Raw genomic sequence first — 21460 nt, forward strand, 5'->3', positions numbered from 1 at the left:
TATGAGATTTTGTTTCTTCGGCTGGAAATTCACATCTACCTGCCCACCCACAATAACCCCAATTCCATGCCCAGATGGTCCCCCTCCCCCCAAAAAAACCCAGAATCCCTGCCCAGTCTGACCTGGAGGAAATTTGCCTCCTGACTCCAAAATGGTAATGGGCATTTCCCTGGGCATGCAAGAAAGGGCCACAAAAGCCAAGCATAGACACAAGCCCTTCTTTCCAACCACTTATAATCTCAAAAATTCTGAGAACCAGCATTTCTGTGAGGTGATGTGGCTATTTAGCCTCTGCTTGGGAGGAGCAAGGAAATTTTGGGAGCTCATAAGGTCTAACAGGTGCTCTGTGTCCTCTAGTCTTTGTTTATCCACGAGTCTCACTTGGGCTACGCTGAAATGGAGTAAGAATACTGATCAAACAACTTCATTCTAAACATAATAATTAAAGCTATTAAAACAATCAAAACAATCCGACCAGCTGCTAGCTGGTGTTAACATAGAGTTGTCATGGAGGAGCATAGAAAGAAAGGCGATCCTGTAAAAAAGAGGGACCGAGACCAGGAGGGACTTTTTATGTGATAGCTAATACTTTAAACTGAGCTCAGTAACAAATGGACAACCAACGGAGGGTTTCCAGAATGGGAGTAATATGCATGCTCTGTCTGGCTCCTGCTCATAGTCAAGCTGTGGCATTCTAGATCAGTTGCAGTTACTGCATTTATTTATTTATATACCGCCGCTCTCAAATGTCTTGTGGAGGTTTACAAAATTCCTGAATACAATAAAATCCCATAAAACCCATTAAAACATAATTAAAACAATATCAAGATGGCAGAATAATAAATATATAACCCACTCCCCTCCCGTTCAGCATGGGTCTATCATCCCCTATCTGGGAGCGAGGAACTCAGTTTCAGCTAGAGATCCATAACTGACAACACCGGGAACCAATCTGGCCTCAACCGTATGCCTGGTGGAAGAGCTCCGTCCTGCAGGCCCTACGAAAAGCTGACAAATCTTGCCGGGAATTGATTTTGAAGGGAGACCAACATATAGTGCACAACAACAGTCTAGTTGCAATATTACTGTGGTGTAGATCCTGGTGGCGAGGTCATCAACTAAGGATGGGAAAACCGTTTATCCCATAGTCTGGCCTGAAGCCAAACTGAAAAGAGTCTGGAGCAAATGAGTTACCCAAGAAGACCTGGAGTAGGTTCGCTACTGCTGTCTCAATCACTTTGTCCAAAGAGGGTAGATTAGAGATCGGGTGACAACTGGCCACATAATTTTTCTGAAGAGATGATAGTGGTCAAATAACTGCCTGTTTGAGTGGTCAAGGAATGATGCCCTGAGTTAATTACGGGTTTATAATAGTTATGAGCCTCTTGTGGCACAGAGTGGTAAGGCAGCCATCTGAAAGCTTTGCCCATGAGGCTGGGAGTTCAATCCCAGCAGCCAGCTCAAGGTTGACTCAGCCTTCCGTCCTTCCGAGGTCGGTAAAATGAGTCCCCAGCTTGCTGGGGGGTAAGCGGTAACGACTGGGGAAGGCACTGGCAAACCACCCCGTATTGAGTCTGCCATGAAAACGCTAGAGGGCGTCACCCCAAGGGTCAGATATGACTCGGTGCTTGCACAGGGGATACCTTTACCTTTAATAGTTGTTCAGAAGTTGTTGATGTAGGCCTTACATGATTTTATCAGCCAGGATATATGCAAGGTACAAGTAGTGGCCTTCACAGTTCCTAGGATCTTGTTCATCTCCGTCACAGAAACTGGGTCAAAATGATCCATAAGTAGCCCAGGTGGTGTTCTAGGCCTTTCTTCTATGTCATGACATCCAGATCAGGATGTCTTCTCAACATTTTATCAGCAGAAAACTTCGCAAATGTATCACAGCCGATTGTTGATGCCCGAGACATTAGAAGCTCAGATTTAGGTAGCATCAAATTGAATCATCTATGGTCCTCTGAAACACAGGGCTACCTTGAAAAGTTGGAATGAATGCAAATTAGCAGATGTTATAATAGTTGAGAAGTAAATTTTCTCGGCTGCTGTCACTGCCATTTCCCAGGTCTTACAGTGAGCTCTTCCTATGGCAGAAAGGCAGGATAAACATCTGCTAAATAAATTAATACACATATACACCACTAGTTGATGGTGCTTAGTGATCAGTTTGGTTCTCTTTCTTCTCTGGATTCAACATGCTGCTAACATAGTGATCTCCAGCCTGCTGCTTGAGCTCCTTTGTTCTTCAGGCCACATTGTGAAGCTTCTCTTTGTGGGACCGCCCTCCCAAACCATTTAAGAATCCCCAGCTGGCTAATTGACTTGCATCATGCCTTTCTGCTCCATCCCTTGATACTGTTCAGTTCTGTTTGAACTCTGTGCTTCTGAACGTTTGGTCTAAGTGTCCCCTGAATAATCAAAACCATTTTTTTCCTGCCTGCACTTAAATCTTCCAGAGATTGCTTACCCCTGAGTGCCTGAACAAACCATTGATCTTGCATTGCTATCTTTCTAAGGCAGTGGTTCTTAACTTTAGGTCTACAAATTATACAACATGATGATCATCAAACGCTTCCTTACAATATTTTTTATCTGTTTAGTCAAATATTTATATGCCATCTTTCCCAGTGACCACAGTGGTTCACAGAGGGTTGCATTAAAAAAAAATCCTGATCCACAGATAACAGATAATTAAAATTAAAAAGTCAAGAAAATGACCGCTATAAAAATGTCGCTCAAAATAATACCCTCCTTTTGAAATTAACCACCAAATGCCCACAAGAAAAGAATTACATCGCTTTAAAAAAAAAGGTTTTATCTCAAAATAATACCCTCTTAAAAACAAAACAAAAAACTAATTGCTAACTGTCCATCTAAAAAACATGGTGGACAACATAAGGACCCTCCACAACTCTTTGGGGAGTGCATTGCATTATGCTCAAGCTGCCACAACTCCACACAAGTACCTGTGCTGTGGCCAAATGGGCAACTCTGAAGGGCAGTCCACCTGCAAAGGAGTCTTGGGAGAATCTGCAGGGCTGGTTTATCCATTGTAGCACATATGTAGCACGTGCTATGGGCCCTGTGCTTCCAGGGACCTCACACAATGCTTTCCCCCCATGGATCAGGGCCATAGCCTGCCTCTCCACCCCCCTCCCATTTCCCTCTTTAAGCACATTCAGAGTAACACTCTATTGTGGGGGGGGGGGCTCTGCCCCCAGTCTGGCTGCTCCTGCTGCAATGCAATTGTACTTTACTCTTGTGGCGCAGAGTGGTAAGGCAGCACACACACAGTCTAAAGCTCTGCCCATGAGGCTGGGAGTTCAATCCAAGCAGCTGGCTCAAGGTTGACTCAGCCTTCCATCCTTCCAAGGTCGGTAAAATGAGTACCCAGCTTGTTGGGGAGTAAAACAGTAATGACTGGGGAAGGCACTGGCAAACCACCCCATATTGAGAGTGCCATGAAAACGCTGGAGGGCGTCACCCCAAGGGTCAGACATGACTCGGTACTTGCACAGGGGATACCTTTACCTTTACCGCCCCACAAATCCTTAAATTGGCCCTGGTGCTATGGGCCCCACAAATCCTTAAACCTCTCCTGAGGATCTGTGCTCCAATAGGGTTATCAAAGATCACTGCTCTTACCTGCTACTACTCCGAGCAGCAGCAGGACAAAAATTTAAAAACGTCCTCCACAGAAACATCACAGAGTAGAAATGATGCTGGAAATATGTGGATTGATGCTGCTGCTCGTTACGGAATGTGTTTTAAATATGTTTTTAATGGTTTTATAATGTCTATTAATTTTTAATTCATGTTATTGCTAGTGTGTATTGTTGTTGACTGCCCTGAGCCAGGCTGCCGGGAGGGCTTGATTCAAATAAAATAAAAACAAATAAATAAACGAATTAAAATGCTACCAGTCTCGGTCCTGGTATGTCACTTCCAGGTACTTCCTAGGCAATGGGTAGCTGTAGGAATCATTGGGAACTCTGGTGTTACTCACTGTCACTTCTAAGTCCCACCCTGAAGGGATGTAGTGACATCACATTCCACACCACCACCACGTACCCCCCCCCCCATCCTCCTTCTGGCACTCAGAGAAGGTGACAGCAGTTCTTTGCTGCCTTGGCTGCTGACTGATGATAGATTCATCTTTAATGGTGGTAATAGGTCTACCCAGAGGGACATGACTCTTAAGTGTCCTCGTGGAAAAAAAAATCACATCAGATTCTGTCTTCATACAAAAATACAATATATCCCTAGCACTATGCTACAATACCTATTACTAATCCTTTAAACTAAGAATTTGGCAGGATTTAGAATAGTAGACTTACACATGTGCCATTTAAGGAGAACCAGGAATATTGCCTTTCTCCGGGTTTTAAATTCCACGTGATAAACTCACCAGGAACAATTGGTTCTCTGCAGAGAAACTGTTTTTCTAAACAATTAAATCACCCCGTGTTCTAGGTATATATGCATTCATTTGATTAAAAGGGATGCCTCAGTTGTGTTTGATAACATTCATATGGTTATTGTGAAGGAATATTAGGAAATATTAAAAACATAACAGATGTTCACAAAATTATGTATAGAGTGACTACAGTGGAACTCAGCATTCAGCAGAGGATTCTTAGCCCAGAACCTTCACTCGGGTTTCAGACTAGAGTTGCCAACCTCTAGGTAGAAGCTGGAGATCTCCTGCTATTGTAACTGATTGCCAAGCAACAGAGATCAGTTTATGGAGAAAATGGCTGCTTTGGAAGGTGGACATTATGTAGGGATGCCAGACCACCACTGGGGGCTGGGGATCCCCTGCTTTGGCACCTCTCATCCCTTGCTCCAGGGATTCAAGAAAGTGGGGGAAATACCCCCATCTACCACCCGCAGATGATGCCTGCTGCCATTGTACCAGCTCCCCCCACCTGAAACTTGCAAAGCCACTGTTTGTTACTCCACTGCAGATACCGCACACCTACAGTGGCTCTACATGTTCTGGGTGGGGGGAGAGTGTGGCAGGCAACATCTGCAGGTGGCAGAGTCGCACATTGAGCATTGAGGCATGAGGTGTGGTGCCACTCTTGTTTTTGGTCAAAAATCTACCATAGAGTTTTGCCCCAAAGCCAGAGCATTGCCCCCAATGCCTACAACGTGCTGCATCATACCCCCAAGTCCCCTACACACACCAGCCCGATTCCTCTTGGCAACCCTAACTCTATGACATTATACCCCTTTGAAGTCCTCCCCCTCCCTAAATCTCATCCTCCTCCAACTCCATTCCCAAAATCTCCAGGTATTCCGTGCCAAAAATTATCCATTCTTGGGCCCAGTTCAGACATCAAAGAAAACTGTGGCTTAATGACACTAACTAGGGTTAGTGTGTTGTCTGAATGTTGGCTACCCTGCTAAGTATGATTTAGTTGGGCAGTTTTTTAATGCCAGAATCTGAAACCATGGTTCAAAGTTGATTTATTAACTTCAATTAGTCTTAACTGCAGTTTTGTAAACTGGGTTTAATTCTTGGAAATACTTCCCTAAACTACAAAGTGAAACTGTTTATTTAGGCAAATAAGGATTTGCATTATAATCTGCAAATTGAATCTTGGGTTCACAAATAACCTGACATTATTGTAAACCATGATTTCGTGTTATGTTTGAACTAAGTCCTAGAGAACCATGCTATAACTGTATCCACTCCCTATCTTTCCTTCTTTTGATTGTGTTCAGTTATCAATCATTTCCTAACAGCTTATCCATAACCTGAAGTCAGTTTATTTCCACATAATTCCACATTACTGTTGTTTTTAAAAATTTCAGCAGGTGATATATATTTAACAGCCAGCATTTTAACTTTTTCCTCAGAACTTGTTTTGTTGCTTAGCATTATAGCTATTTCTTCTTTACAAGAAGGAATAGGACTAGACACATTAAAAAAAAACTAATAGGACCAGTGATCCTTTATAAACTTTTAGGCAGATGACTGGTAAGTCTACTAAAATATTAAGAAAACTGGTTAAAAAGAAGTACTTTTAAACTTGTTGCTATGACTGAAACATAAATATTGCTGGGCATTCCAGTTGGTAACTTATCTTTTCAGAGAAGAAAGGCAACAGAAGGAAAACACACAACAGAGGACTAGCGTTTGTAGTGCTCCCCCTCCCATTAAAAAGTTCGAAAAGGGGGGAAAGCCTCAACAGAATAAAGTTAGAGATGCTGCAACACTTTACTCCTAAAACAGCCCGATGTGGGAGAAAAACCTTACAATGGGAGCAACGCTCAGGGTCTGAATAGCAGCTTCTAGGGGCCTATTTAGAAGACTTTTGTGTGACTGCTGCGCTGAGAAAATGTGGAATTTAAGCTGTTGTTAAATGCAGATAAAGGTCAGAGAGCAAGATCTCCACCAACCATCATTTGCAATATTTTTTAACTTCTTTTATGCACAGAAGGAATCCACAGTGCCAAAGCTGGCAGGACTCATGCAAAATAAGGTATTCCTGGCAACCATGAGGTATTTACTGCTGTTAACAAAGGCCAGCATAGAAATGCATTTGGATCTCAGACACAGACAACAGTTGGAGAAAGAGTCCTAGGAGGTATTCACTTTCTGCCCACTTGCTGTTGATTAGAACGATATAATAGAGTTTTATTTAGAAAATGTGTTAGATCCCTGCTGGAGCAGCGATCACTTTTTCTTTTGTGCGCAATCAAAATATTATTAGCTTAACACCACTTGAAAACTTACCCGTGTCGTCATAAACTCTCCCGTACTGTTGTGCCTGTTAACTAAATGCCTTATTTCAGTTAGTTCTCTGAAAGCCATTTACATATTTCATCTTTTAAATCTTTGCACAAATAAGACAGGATTAGCATTACTTCAGCGCTTTCAATATCGCCATTACCTAGACATTAATATTTATGAGATTATATTAAAAATGAACACATTTTAATGACATTGATATTTAAATACCAATGTTTTCCATGACATTTATTTAAACGTCAGCGAAGCTCGAGCAGCAAATTCTTTTCTTGTTTCTCTTTTCCAAATATAGCTGCTAGTCTAGTCTTCGAGGGGGAAGGGGGGGGTCTACTGTTGAGGGTTGATGAGCTAGTCCCTGAATCTTGCACTCAGGTTAGTAAACCATACGTAATAAAGTAGTTTACTGGAGTTCTAGCAGTGGATTTCAGTCTGTAAGTGTTTTCCTGCTCCATGCTAAAGACACTGAACAGAAAGCAAGTCCTTTCATGATTCAACACACAGTTCAGAAATAGAAACCAGAGCGCAAAGTTGTTCCAAAATAGAATTCCCTGTTATTTAGGCGCCAAATCAATATTAGCCAATTTGACATTGCCAATAAACACATGTATATGTTTACCAACCTGGCCTTTGAAATGCATCAAAGACAGAATATTAAACATCCTTATTACACTGTTTGCTAATTTACGACTAACCCTCTACCTATATACATATATGGGCTGGTAATTTCAGTTTCATTGTTTCTGAAGAAGTGTTAGGTGCACACAAAAGAATAGAACTGTGTTGGTCTTAAAGGTGACGCTGGACTCAAACTTCTGCTGTTCTGCTGCTTCAGACCAACGTGGCTACCCACCTGAATCTCTCTTCAAAGAAAGAGAGTGTGATGGCACTAGGAAAACCCTGTGTGCGAAGGACAGCACATGGCAGATGTGGAGAGGCTGAATTTGGAGGCTAATAATTCTGAAGTATTGGCCCTCTCAGAATCATGAACTCTGTTCTATAAGTTGTAGTAGCTTTTGGTGTGGACACAATCTTTGAAGACAAAAGAAGCAAATGCATGTTGTTTATTGAATTTCAGAGACTTTAACCATGCATCTTATCATAAATACATTTGCAGTCAGATTTGAGATTGCTTAAATGTTAAAATCTTACGTAAAGACCTCCCTTAGCTCATATATCAGCATTCCTCCCATATGAACTAAAGGAGGTCTTTAGTGCGCTCAACATTTTTAACTGTACAAATTAAAATACAAAGTGGCAGCAGCATGATTATTACTTTTCATAATTAACTGAAGTGTTTTTCTGCGTGAAAAATATCAAATAGTAAAGAGCTTGTGTTGTTCTTTTGTCTGTGTTGAACTGGGAAACAGCCTTTTCAAAGTTCATGCATAAAACTTCCAAAGCTTCTTAGATCTCATTAGCATACGTTTTAACATATGCATGATACAAAAAAAAATGTAGCTAATGATTCCGCACTCGGGCAGCCTTTTTACGCTAGTATTTATTCACAGAAAGGCATGCTGCATAGGATTAACGTGCAATTGTGATGGTAATTTGAATCAATTATTTTAAAGAAAAAGATACATAAAAGGAACTCAGACTCCACGTACATAGATACATGCAAATATACTACATTTATCCTTCTGTTCAGTCACAAATGTGTTTGTAGCTCGCTAAGCCATTTTGTGTAGAAGATTTTAAAAGGTTAAGTCGGATGCTGGTTGTAATATAAGGATATGCAGAAGAATTCATGCACACGATACTCTTATCCTTCTACCCAGTGCTGTTTCTGTGATTACTAAGCCATTTCTCTTCTACTTGGCACTACAATTCTGATTTGTTACACTTGGTGTGAATGAAATACATTTGTACTACATTCAACTTTGTTTTAAGAAATAATAGTAGTTAAGGGACAGTCCAATAAATTCAGTTCTGTTAAGTGCTGCAGAACTGGGGTATATTGAAAAGGAATATCCATTAGTTACTAGTGCGGATGTTATAAAGTAAGACATATTCCCTTACAAAAATAGAGGTCACTGAAAAATAATGGATTTAGGGCATTGTCGTTTCCAATGAGATGAAGGCCTGCAAACATTTGAGGCTTAATACATTGGGAATTTCAGTATAATTTTCACAAACCTAACCTAAAGACATTAGAACCCAGAAATATCTACTTTTATTTGAGATTGAAACTCTCTATGCAACCTGTATATAGACAGCTGAGATTCACTGCCATCTCATAGGCCTTCGTAAACATGCTATTTATTTATTTATATTTATATACCGCCCTCCCCCGAAGGCTCAGGGTGGTTTACAGGGAACAGGAAACAGGTACAGATAACATGAGGTAACACATGTGACAACAGCAATAACAGTACAGCAACAATAACACCAACATGATAACAGCAATAATAATATATTAGAACTGCAAAGGAGCCTCAGCTCAACTCTTACTGGGACCCTGTGCGTTAGGCAGATTAGTGGCGGTCATAATAGGAGAGGGGGGCTATAGGATGCTGTTGCCGCCTTGTCACAAGTCTTCCTCCATACTCGCTCTACTTATCCCACAGCCCTCTTCCTCTCCCACAGCTCCACCATATACCACAGAGTTAGTTTGAGGCAAGGTCAGAGAGGATGTCTGGGAGCAATCTTAACAATAGGAGCCGACAGGCAGGATTGCATGTTCTTCACCGGTGCCGCCAACAAGTCACCAGGAGGTGTTGGGTCCCGTAGACATTCAGGAATCCAATCAAATCCATAAATCTCCACGAGCGGGTTAAAATATGCCTGCCGTCCAAGCAGGGAGGGTGTCGTATCCTCAACCAGGCCTTCAGGATTTAGGGGTCTGATCATGGGACAACATCAGTCGCCATCAGATCCACCTCAGCCCCAGCATCAAAGATCAAGTCAAGGATCCTCTGAATTCCCAGCTCTCTCTTTTTAAGCAAGTCCCCAGCCCTTTTCATTGCAGAGATATGAGGGGAAACTCAAAGGGACTAAAGATATACACTATAAAATGAAAGCTAGGTATTCAAAATAATTAGTAGACAAGAGATTATAATATTATAGCAATACTGTAAACCGACAGTTTTTTGTTTAAATCTCAAAAGCCAGCATTGATGGGGAGAAATCACAACACAGTGCATGAATATAAAGCTTTAGAGCTTTCTAACATATGTCTCATTATGTTAACTTGTCCAGTTGTGGATGATTTAAATCAGGCTTTCTCAGCCAGGGTTTCGTGAAGCCCTGGGGTTTCTCGCTGGCCCTGGAAGGGTTTCCCGAATGGGTGGGAGTTAATTAATTTTTATAAGTTTTTAAACATTTGTTAAACATTTATTGGGTGATTTTGACCATATGTGGTCACATCAACCCATTCAACCCTCCCAAAACGTCCAATGATGGGTCTGGAGGGAGTGGGAAGGGGAGGGGCCCTGGGTGGGCATGTACACAATCAATTCTGGGGTTTCTCGAAGCCTGAACAAGGTTTCAGGAGTTTCTCAGTGGTAAAAAGTTGAGAAAGTCTGACTTAGACATTAAAGCACCATTTAAGTAACTTTTACTTTTAAAAGCCTACTTATATTAGCAATTTGGGATTGGAGTCACTTTCCTAACCCCTCTGAAACCAATTCAGAACTTCTGAACAGCTTTGAAGGGTGTCTAATCCAATCAGGCATGGACCACACCCTTTATACCCTGTTTATTGGGGAAACTATAGAACAATCAAGAGGAAAGGTATGATTAGCAAGGCAGGGAAGGAACAGCAAGTCCTACAAACTTCCTTTCAATTGGTGCAGTATGAGTTTGTTTTAGGATAATAAAACTGTGAACGATAGCTATACATGCAACTGGCAAAGTTACTGGTGTCAATATAAACTCTTATCAGGCTGCTATGTTAACTGAAGGCCTTATTTTAGTAAGTTCTCTAAATATTATTTACATATTTCAGTCAGACCAATCATTCAAGTTTATGTATTGCTAATTTTAAAAAAAATCATACAATTCTAATAAAGTTATCTTAAAGTTTAGCTCAGCAGGGCCACTCGCAGGAAATAGATTATTATAATGTAGCCCAGGCTTATTTATTCACGTACTTCATTTATACCCCCGCTCCTCCCTCTCCAACATGAACTCAAAGCAGTTTACAAAATTTCCCCCTTCTTTGTTTTATCATCACCACGTACCTAGGGCTATGAGAGTGTGACCAGCCCAAGATCACCAAGCAAGCTTCCATGACAGAATGAGATTTTGAACCCATGTCTCCAAGATCCTAGTGTGACACTCTAACCACTGTACTCCACTGGCTTTCTAGAAGATATTGTTGCTTGGTGTCATGGTTAGGAGCGTGGACTTCTAATCTGGCGAACCAGGCTGGATTCTCCACTCTTCCACATGCAACCAGCTGGGTGACATTGGGCTCACCATAGCACTGATAAAGCTGTCCTGACTGAGCAGTAATATCAGGGCTTTCTCAGCCTCACCTACCTCACAGGGTTTCTGTTGTGGGGAGAGGAAAGGGAAGGCAATTGTAAGCTGCTTTGAGACTTCTGGTAGAGAAAAGTGGCATATAAGAACCAACTCTTCTTCATTTCCTCCACATGCAACCAGCTGGATTGCCTTGGGCTTGCCACAGCACTGATAGAGCTGTTCTGACCGAGCAGTAATATCAGGGCTCTCTCAGTTTCACCCACCTCACAGGGTGTCTGTTGGGAGAAGAAAGGGAAGGTGACTTTGAGACTCCTTCTGGTAGAGAAAAGTGGCATATAAGAACCAACTCTTCTTCTAAACGATGGGACAGCTAAAGTTGAGGCATGACTAATTTACTTGCCTGTGTCCCTTTTAAAATGGCAGAGTTGGAGGCACTCTGTATCACTGTCATTAATGTGGCTATATAATCCATAGGTAATGAATGAGGTAATAGAATCCCCCCAGAATTTTCCACCACTAACAATTTAAAATTGCCAGCCAAATAGTGGCAGTTGGTGAAACAGTGGAGCACTGATATAATTTTATTGTGTTTTATTATATTATTATATTCTACTAGCTTAAAAACCCGTTCCTAAGAACGAGCCATGAAAGGATCCCCTCCCCTGGCTCCTGGCCCGTGGCCGGGCAGCTTAAGGTGGCTTTGGGCCGCAACTTTCAGCCAAATCAAGTGGGGCGGGCAGGGGCGGGGCAGTTCGTTAGCAGGGCTGAGACAGAACTCCTTGACAGGCAGTCATCAGGCTGGGAGGCCCTTGTTACCAGGCCCAGCCTAGCAGGCCAAGAGGCCCTCGTTAGCAAGCCCTCCACCATGACCCTTTGCCCAGGGCCCTCTCCCCTTACCTGCTGATGGCTCCAGGCTCTGAGGCGCGTATGAGAGCAAAGAGGCTAGAGTCCAGGGCCAGAGGGCGAGAGCCACAGGGGCAGGGGCAGTCAGGACAAAGCTGGCTGCACCCTGATTGGCCCTATTCCAACTTGGACAGCCAGACACGTCCCACCCCCTAGGCTGTTTCATAAATATATAGATGAACAACAATGGATAAGGATTATTCTACTATAGTTTTAAATGTTTAAATTATTCTTGTAAAACCCCCTGAGCTCACTCATGGGGAGGGGCGGTCTAGAAAAATTATCAGTAATGCAGATTAACATGAAATAGATAGAACCAAGTACATGAGAGCTGTTCGAAAACTGTGACCAACTTTCAAAGGAATCTTGTTTGAAATGCTGATGGTTTGTTGAGTCAGGCCTTGCTTGCTCACAAGCAGAATTGCAAGATTTATGCACAAAGGCAGCATTATTTAACACAATATCTAAGTAACAGCTGAAATACGTGTCATATTATTGTCCAGATCGTGGGATATCATTCTAAAAAGTGGCCAAGTCAGATTGCTGCTTTTTCACCTGTGCAACTGACCGTATGCATCCTGCTCCTCCTTCTCCCCTAGTTTTTCACAGTCAGGATCTTTTCCTTTACTTCTTTCCCACTTTGTGTTCTACGTATCCTGAATGTTCACATATCCCTATTTAAGAAAGCTTTCAACAAATTCCTATCCTCAAAGCTGCACTTCACTAATACACTAAGAGTTTTTTACAATATATGTTAAAGTCTGATATAGGCTTTCTCAACCAGGGTTTTGTGAAACCCTGGGATTTCTTGATGACCCTGGAAAGATTTCCCGAATTGGCCAGAGTTAATTGTTTTTTATATATATTTTAAGTTAGTTAAACATTTATTGGGTCATATGACCATATATGATCTTGTCAACCTGCCCTGCCCTCCCCTCCCAAAATAGCCAATGATGGGCCTGGAGGGGTTAGGAAGGGGAGGGGCCCTGAGTGGGCATGCAACAGCTATGATTTCCAACCATATTCTGCAGGATTGTACCACTTCTGGGGTTTCTTGAAGCTCAAAGAATGTTTCTGGGATTTCTCAATGGTAAACAAGCTGAGAAAGGCTGGTCTAATAAAACCTTTTCAGTATTCTGGGTTGTATCTCAAAGCAAAGTTCTCCTAATGGAGGTGAGAGGCAGTTTTTAAAGATCCCCTTCCCTACAGAATTCCAGCATCCCCCTCATGCTATTCCTGGGTATCTCCAGTCCTCCAGGAGAAGCTCTGGGGAGGGCATTTTGGATTGCAGATGGCAAAGGAAGGTTAGAAAGTTCTGTTCCATTGATAGAAATCCTTTCCATTACTGGAGACTGCCCATGGAATCTAAGCCAGAAGTGTATTAGCGGGAATCATAGAATCATAGAATCATAGAGTTGGGAGGGGCCATACAGGCCATCTAGTCCAACCCCCTGCTCAACGCAGGATTAGCCCTAAGCATCCTAAAGCATCCAAGAAATGTGTGTATCCAACCTTTGCTTGAAGACTTCCAGTGAGGGGGAGCTCACCACCTCCTTAGGCAGCCTATTCCACTGCTGAACTACTCTGACTGTGAAAAACTTTTTCCTGATATCTAGCCTATATCGTTGTACTTGAAGTTTAAACCCATTACTGCATGTCCTCTCCTCTGCAGCCAACAGAAACAGCATCCTGCCCTCCTCCAAGTGACAACCTTTCAAATACTTAAAGAGGGCTATCATGTCCCCTCTCAACCTCCTTTTCTCCAGGCTGAACATTCCCAAGTCCCTCAACCTATCTTCATAGGGCTTGGTCCCTTGGTCCCTTGGAATGAGCGGGGCTCTGGGCATGGGAACCTGCTGACCACAGCTTTCCTAGCTGTGAGTGTGCACATTTTCAGGAAAGGCCAAAGTACTCAAAGAGGAAAGTGAGCAGAGTTTAGACATGCAAGACAGCAGAGCACCGACCTGCTTAAAAGAATACAATAGTTTTATTATGAAAAGCAACAACTTTATATGGAAAGAGAGAAAAGAGAGTCCTGACTAACTGTCTGTTCTCTATTCATACTGTCTGTTCTGGAGGTAATCTGGGAAGAAGTGTGCTCAAAGGACCAGGAAGTCTTTCAAAGTCTTTAGAGCGGTTTCTCAGTGGAACAGGCTTCCTCAGGAGGTGGTGGGTTCTCCATCTTTGGAAATTTTTAAACAGAGGCTAGATAGCCATTTGACAGAGAGGGTGGTAGGTTACAGTATTGAAATGTCCTGACTAGTGCAGGGTGTTGGATTAGATGACCCATGAGGTCCCTTCCAACTCTATTATTCTATGATTCTATGAAATGAGCCAATTAGTACACTGGATGAAATTATTTGAAAAATATCCTAAAGTTCTCATTCAAACTAAGCTAAATATACACCTCCTCCAATGCCCCCTGTAGAATATTCCTCATATGCTCTTGAACCATGCACATTTACAGGTCTTGCATATTCCAACAGAAGGGGTCCTCGCTCATTCCTAGTGGAGAAACAGCCTGTTTATGACCTTATATATTTGCCCTTTGGGAGGGAAATTATTTTAGAGAGGGGACCATCATAGAAAAACTTTAGAAGCATACACACACAAAAATTACTCCCAACTCAAGACAGTTTAGTTGCCTTTCAAATTAACACACACCTGGGTCAGACAGCCATAAAAGAAGGAGGGAAGCACATCAAATTTGTACATTTGCTCACCGCGAAATATGCTTTATGCTCTGAAATAATGTGGCAAACAACAGATGGGGAGAAGGAAGTGGTGGTAGCAGACTGGGGAGGAAGCCATGGGAAAGCAGTATGAGAATGTGCCCGTACAATCGGCTTTTTTGCATAATTGGGAACATATGCAAACTGTTGGGATACAAACGAATCGTTTGTTGAACATTCGACTGTGCGGATCACAACTTGAGGACAGCTTGCAAACTGAACTGTCAGGTGATCAAACATCTCTGGGTAGAAGCAACAACTAGCAAACAAGTTTGGAATAGCAGAGAGATCTAAGCCAGTCTGTAGCACTGAGCATCTGACACCACTTCTGAAGGCTGCACAGGAGTATTTAAAAAAAAATGAGGCTAGGGCTTCAATTACAGAGGAGCCCAGAAGTCCTACCACCCTACATTTGCATTAATTTACCTAATTTATACCTGGCCTTCCTTCCCAGTGGGGGACCCAAAGCAGCTCTCCTTTCCTCTGTTTTATCCTCACAGAAACCCTGTAAAATAGTTAGTCCAAGAGTGTGTGACTGGTTCAAGGTCACTCATAGAATCATAGAATAATAGAGTTAGAAGGGACCTCATGGGTTATCTGGTCCAACCCCCTGCATTAAGCAGGACACTCACATCCCAATCGCTCATCTACTGTAACCTGCCACCCCCTTAAGCCTTCACAGAATCGCCTCTCCGTCAGATGGCTATCCAGCCTCTGCTTTAAAATTTCCAAAGATGGAGAACCCACCACCTCCCGAGGAAGCCTGTTCCACTGGGAAATCGCTCTAAACCCAGTAAGCTCACTTGCAGTGTGGGATTTGAACCTGGGTCTCTCAGATCCTAGTCCAATACTGTAACCACCATCCCACCCTAGCACACTGGGTGCTACTATTTGGAAAGGTCCATTAAGGTATGATATGGCCCATGTCTTTCTATTCAAGGGCACACTACCATCCGCTTGCTAGAATTTCTCCATGACATTGTAGCTATGTTCCTGACTGAGGAAGGAAGGCTGATCTTTGGCTCAGCATTTGTTCATTTGCTCTAGCCAGCTTTCCCCTATGCTTTAACCACTAAACAGGATTTCCTTTTAGCCAGCTTGATTGCCTGCCTGCCCCTCTTCCCCACAAGGCACTTGACTTGGTCAAACGCTCATCAGATTCTTTTTCTGTACTTACAGTAGCGCCACATGCCTTAGAGCCTACATGCACTGGCTGAACCACTTCCCAACCAACTGGGAGGTCCATTGGTGTTTTAAAAATGCAATATGAGGATCTCAAAGTACCCTGACCCCAAGGTGAGCAGAGCAGATTCTTGTGCCACAGAAGAGGAGGGTGCACAAGAGAAAAGTTGTGACAATCATCCTCAGAGGTCCTACTTTTCCTCAGGGGTCCTGAACCGATCTTTACATGAGCCTTTAGGCCTCATGTAATTTCTTGTGAGCATCAGCTAATCAAACCCAATGGGAACTCCATTGCATAGATGGAGTTAAGTCAGCCTCCTCTTGAGAAAGGAGAAGAAACCTCTCCCCTCCTCCTGTGGACAGGGATTTCATGGCTTTGGAAAGGAGCGTCATCTTACCTAAACTTTCATTTATCTTTTAGTTAGGGTTTAGGCCAGGGGATTGGCTAAGGGAAGAAAGCTTATTTTGTGTGACAAATCAGCATCTTGTTAAGGGCCCATCATTCCTAACCGGTTGTGTAAGTTCTGTGGAAAGGCATTCCTGTTAAGGGCCCATCATTTCTAACTGGTTGTATAAGTTTTGTGGAAAGGCACTCCGTGTGGTAAAAGAGCAGCCTTGAAACTGCCAATTTAACCTAACTGGAGAATGGAGGATCAAATCTGTCTTCAGGGTTTATTTACTTTACTCAAGAGCCAATTTTAAGTGATAAAGTCATCCACATATTACAGTTACCTTACTGAATACTTTGTTTTCAGTTTAATAAACCTTTGGTGTTCAACTCCATCTGTGTGTTGTCTGTCGAGTCAAATATCTACCAAAAAGAGATCTCTATTTACTTCACAAATAAGTACAGCCTTGGTTGAGATGATTCCTGAATAAGAAACCTTAAGGGAGCATGTAGCTTACATGCCACCAAACCTTTATCAAAGCTTGTGTCCCCTGCTTTTTCTTTGATTATGGGCACTTGGGGCATTGAGGGGGACTGGACAGTCCCATGGAGAAAATTTATGTTTTGGAAAGTGAACTCTATGGCATTGCACCCCGCTGTCATCCCCAGGGTCCACACCCAAATCTCCAGGAGTCTCTCAGCCTGAATCTTGCAACCCTACTTCCCCCTTCACCTCCCCACTGGTGGTTAGGGGGGGAATGGCAACCGTAGTCTTAACATGTGACCATTAAGAACCACACAGAGGTGCACTGGGATTCCATTTGGACTGGCATCTCAAAAACATCTTTTTAAAGTCTTTTTGCTTCATGAAGATAGAGAATATAGAATGACCATAGCAAACATATTCCTTTCCTGAAATTTGCCTCCTGGAAGAAGACTGGAGGGTAGGATGTATCCCAGAATAAGATGAGGCCTCTGAAAGCTGTTGTGTTATAGTAGAGAATGGATTACAGAGATTTCACTGTCCAGAGGAGTGAATAGTGAAACGAGTGATCTACTGTGAACTACCTCTGCCTATATTTCAATTTATATGCCTTCCCTGGGAGTGTCTCCATGATTAAGGAATAAAGAAAAAAGCTCCTGATCTGTACTTTTAATAAGTAATAATAGCCACAGATATGCATTAATGTAAAATATTCATCAAGCCACTTTTCTGCAAATAACTGAAGACCCAAGGAGGGGAACAACACTAAGCACATACACATAAACTTATCAGAATTGCTCTCTGCAAAAAGTGGATCACCTAACAAAGAGGATCTTCATTAATGACGATTCACACACACACACACATGCACACTGCAGACTCTCCTCACATTGTTCCTGCAGTACCATGGACTTCCAGGAACCCAGGTTTTGAGGACCCCGTTGCCGCACCAGGAAGGGGGGAACAGGAGAATACCACTCTGTAATGTCTAGCTCAGGGGTAGTCAAACTGTGGCCCTCCAGATGTCCATGGACAGAATTCGCTGGCAAGGGCTCATGGGAATCGTAGTCCATGGACATCTGGAGGGCCGCAGTTTGACTACCCCTGGTCTAGCTTGTGAGTGGATCTTGATAAATATGATCACAAAAGTACTGAGCCGAAGGAAGAGGAGAGACATTTACAACCATTCTTGTGAAATAGGGTCCTCCTTTTGTCAGTGTTGGGAACCTTTTTGTGACAAGGTTTGAATCTAAGGTGTCTGAGCAGGTCCCTGTTACTAAACAGACTGGGCTGACATTCTTTCATCTAGATATATTCGCAGTTGGTTGAGTTGGGAAGGATGCACATCTGGATGCTTATGCAAATGAGTGTATTCTCCCAAATTCTGCCTTAACTAATCATGAATAATACTGTCAATTAGACTTGAAATTGGGTGAGAATTTTGTTGTACAGTACTGGCAAATAATTAAATCGCCAATACAACATACCAAGGGAAAGAGGTCAGTCCACTTGCTAAACAAGGACCCCCCCCCCACACACACACACACCTTCAGAGAAATGGCAATTAGTTTTGGTTTTGGTTTTGCTCTCAGCAATATTATCCCACAGCTGAATCTGATTGGCTCCAGGGGTAGTCAAACTGCGGCCCTCCAGATGTCCATGAACTACAATTCCCAGAAGCCCCTGCCAGCGAATGCTGGCAGGGGCTTCTGGGAATTGTAGTTCATGGACATCTGGAGGGCCGCAGTTTGACTACCCCTGGGCTACACAGTACCATGATATCATGGTCACGATGTAACCCTTAAACGAGTGGGAATATATAATGAAGAAGTGTAATAAAACCTTCAACAACAATGGTGAAGAGCAAATGGTGGTTGAAAATAAGTACTAAAATGTATGAAAAGTTTTCCAGGCAGACCTCTCTTTGTGACAATTTCCACACCCCATGAAACTTCAGCTTACATTGGATTTTAATAATTGTACTAAGCTTGTAATGCTCCCAATCTATAACAAATTATTAGACCGCTATAATTTCCATCCCCAGAGGCAGACAGTCTTCTGTCCTAGGTTGTTTTCTTTTCTAGCTTGTAGACCAGTTTATTAAATTAAAAAGCTATTGCGATAATTTAAGGCTAAATACAAATTTAGGAAATCGTTCTAGCATGATCAGAGGAGATTAAGCAGAATATTAGCACTAATATCCAGGTAATGTTTCAGCTCTGCAATGTTTATTCAATGTCGTAAAATTATATGGAGAGTGACAAAAAAAAAATCTGAGGAGGTTATGTATATACTAAATATAAAAAATATTGCGGAAATTTGAAACTTGAGACCACTAGGTGGGGTTGTAAACAATATAGTATTTGTTGCATGTTTCGGCTTTGCTGAAACTGCATCTTGCCAAAAAATGTAAGACAAACAACGGTGAATCACTAATATAGAAATGTGCCTTTTAAAGAAAACCTTGCCACACAATTGTGCGATTTGGAAAATAAAGATAATTACATTATTCACAGTTAGAAACAAAGTAAACCCACGCTTAGTGAACCTATTGTGAGCTGCACGATACAATTTAGAGCCTTTTTTTGTTTTCTTTTTCGTCTCTCAGTGTCTATTTTTCTCATTGTTGCAGCACGTTTCCCTCTTGGTTGAATGGACTTATCAGCACCAACTTGACACAGAAAAGAATAGGGGAATCAGCAACTTCACGCAGCTATAAAAATTAATTTTGAACCTCCTTCTGCTGTGTTTTATTTGGTCTAGAAGAAAGCATCCATCTGAGGGGTCTGTTCCACATGCACCTTGACACACCACAATGTACGTCTTAATTTTATGTCGCCTTAAATATGCGTTCTAGTTTAAAAAGAGCTGACAAAGCCACCGGCAAACAAAGCAGGCCAAGCTCTTCCCAGCCATCTGAATCTGACTTTAATACCGTCTTGAGAAATCGCTTTGTTGCAAAAACATCCTACTGCCTGTGTTGTGTAATTTATGCATTCTTTTTCAGTGTAACATGCAGAGGACAAGGTCACATTTTACATCAGTTGAATGATTGAGTGTATATTCTGGGGTTAAGATACTGTCTTGCTTACTTGAATGTCCAGGCTTCTGTCTTTTAATAAATCTAGAGAGTTCGCCCCCCTCTTCTCCCCCCCCCCCCTACTGCCTTGCACATATAAAGTATGTAACCATGTTGCTTCTGGCAAAAACACCACTTTCCTTGTTTGTATGTCATTATCGTCTCTGAAGATTGTCTTTGCAGTGTGGAAAATACATTCTATCCAGGAAGAATCATAATGGTTGACATCTCTTCTCCCCCCACCGTTTTCTGGGTCTCAATCAATTAGGCCCTGGTAAGCCTTGAAATCCGTCACTGGCTTTTCAGTTGTCCACTGATTCTTTCTCAAGATCATCACTCTTCTTCAGCTCAGGTTGTAATAGAGGAACTTAGCATATTGCTGAACAAGGAATATTTGGACTGAATTTAAATAATGCGCTATACAGTGAGGGAGGGACATCTTTGTATGTTTGAGAGTAGCTGCACTGAGTTGTAGATTATTGCTTATCTGTGAAGTTTAAGACCTTGGGCTAAATATATTTTAGGGTAAGGAAAATAATAGCAGAAGTCAATGGAAATGCATCTCTTAAAATATTTTAATCCAGCGCGTTTATGTTAAAGTGGGATGTTGTGCATTATTAGTCATCGCAGTCATTGTCAAAGACCCAGGAGCAAGTTATGTGCTAACTAACGCTGTGGACATAACATGCCATTTAATACAACAACAGAAATAAAGCAGAACAACAATCAAAAGAAAGAAAACAGAAACAGTCATAAAGATACTACTGAAAAGCCAGCAAATCCAGATTATTTGTGTACATCTTTAGAATCTCGGCAATTGGAAAGCTGTTTAATAAATAAAAAGTACTTCTAATAGAAAAAGCCAAATCCTGGTTACATTCAGAGATCATGATAAACTGCAGTCCACAAACCACACCTTGCTTAAACTTCAGTTGAATGTTACATCTGTATGCATGCCACCCAACAAATTGTGGGTGCTAAAGTGGGTTCCTAAATGACACTTTGTACTTAATTTTTAACTGTGGTTTGTCATTCCAGTCCTCTTCAGCTCCTCTATTTAAAAAATGGAAACTCAGATCAATGGAAAATTTCACTAGTCCAGCTGAATTCAGCTATCAGTGATGCTAAGGTCAACCCCATCTTCTACCTGTCCTCAAACAAATCGAATCCTTGCTAATAATGATTCATCAAATGGGAAATTCAGTTACCTGACTGTTAGCAGCCAGAACCCTCCTCAGTTTGAGGGGAAGTTTGCCCACAAATAGCCTTTGTCAATGTTGTCTGCATCCTATTAATATATTGTTCTGCAATTGTATCTTGGTATTGAAAATATACAAATATGCATGCCAATTTTGCAAAAGGCTGACCAGCAACATCTGCAGAAATGCAAATGTGTACTCTCCAGCCACATGCCATGTTTTCTAGTAGCTCTCTGGATTCCTCAGGTGACATCATCGTCATCCTTCAGAGATTCTCAGCTGCTAGCTTTTCTCTCTCCTCC

At 42.1% G+C, this 21460-nt stretch overlaps 1 long non-coding RNA gene across 1 annotated transcript in view; it reads left to right on the top strand.

Moving 5' to 3' along the window:
• Positions 1 to 21460, top strand: part of LOC143829325 (uncharacterized) — a 60495-nt gene that overhangs the window by 7295 nt on the left and 31740 nt on the right. The window contains exon 2 of the long non-coding RNA XR_013228075.1: positions 19513 to 19697. This is a non-coding gene — a long non-coding RNA (uncharacterized LOC143829325). The remainder of the gene's footprint in view (positions 1 to 19512; positions 19698 to 21460) is intronic.

The sequence above is a fragment of the Paroedura picta genome, chromosome 2 (genome assembly GCF_049243985.1).
Source record: "Paroedura picta isolate Pp20150507F chromosome 2, Ppicta_v3.0, whole genome shotgun sequence".
Lineage (NCBI taxonomy): Eukaryota > Metazoa > Chordata > Lepidosauria > Squamata > Gekkonidae > Paroedura > Paroedura picta.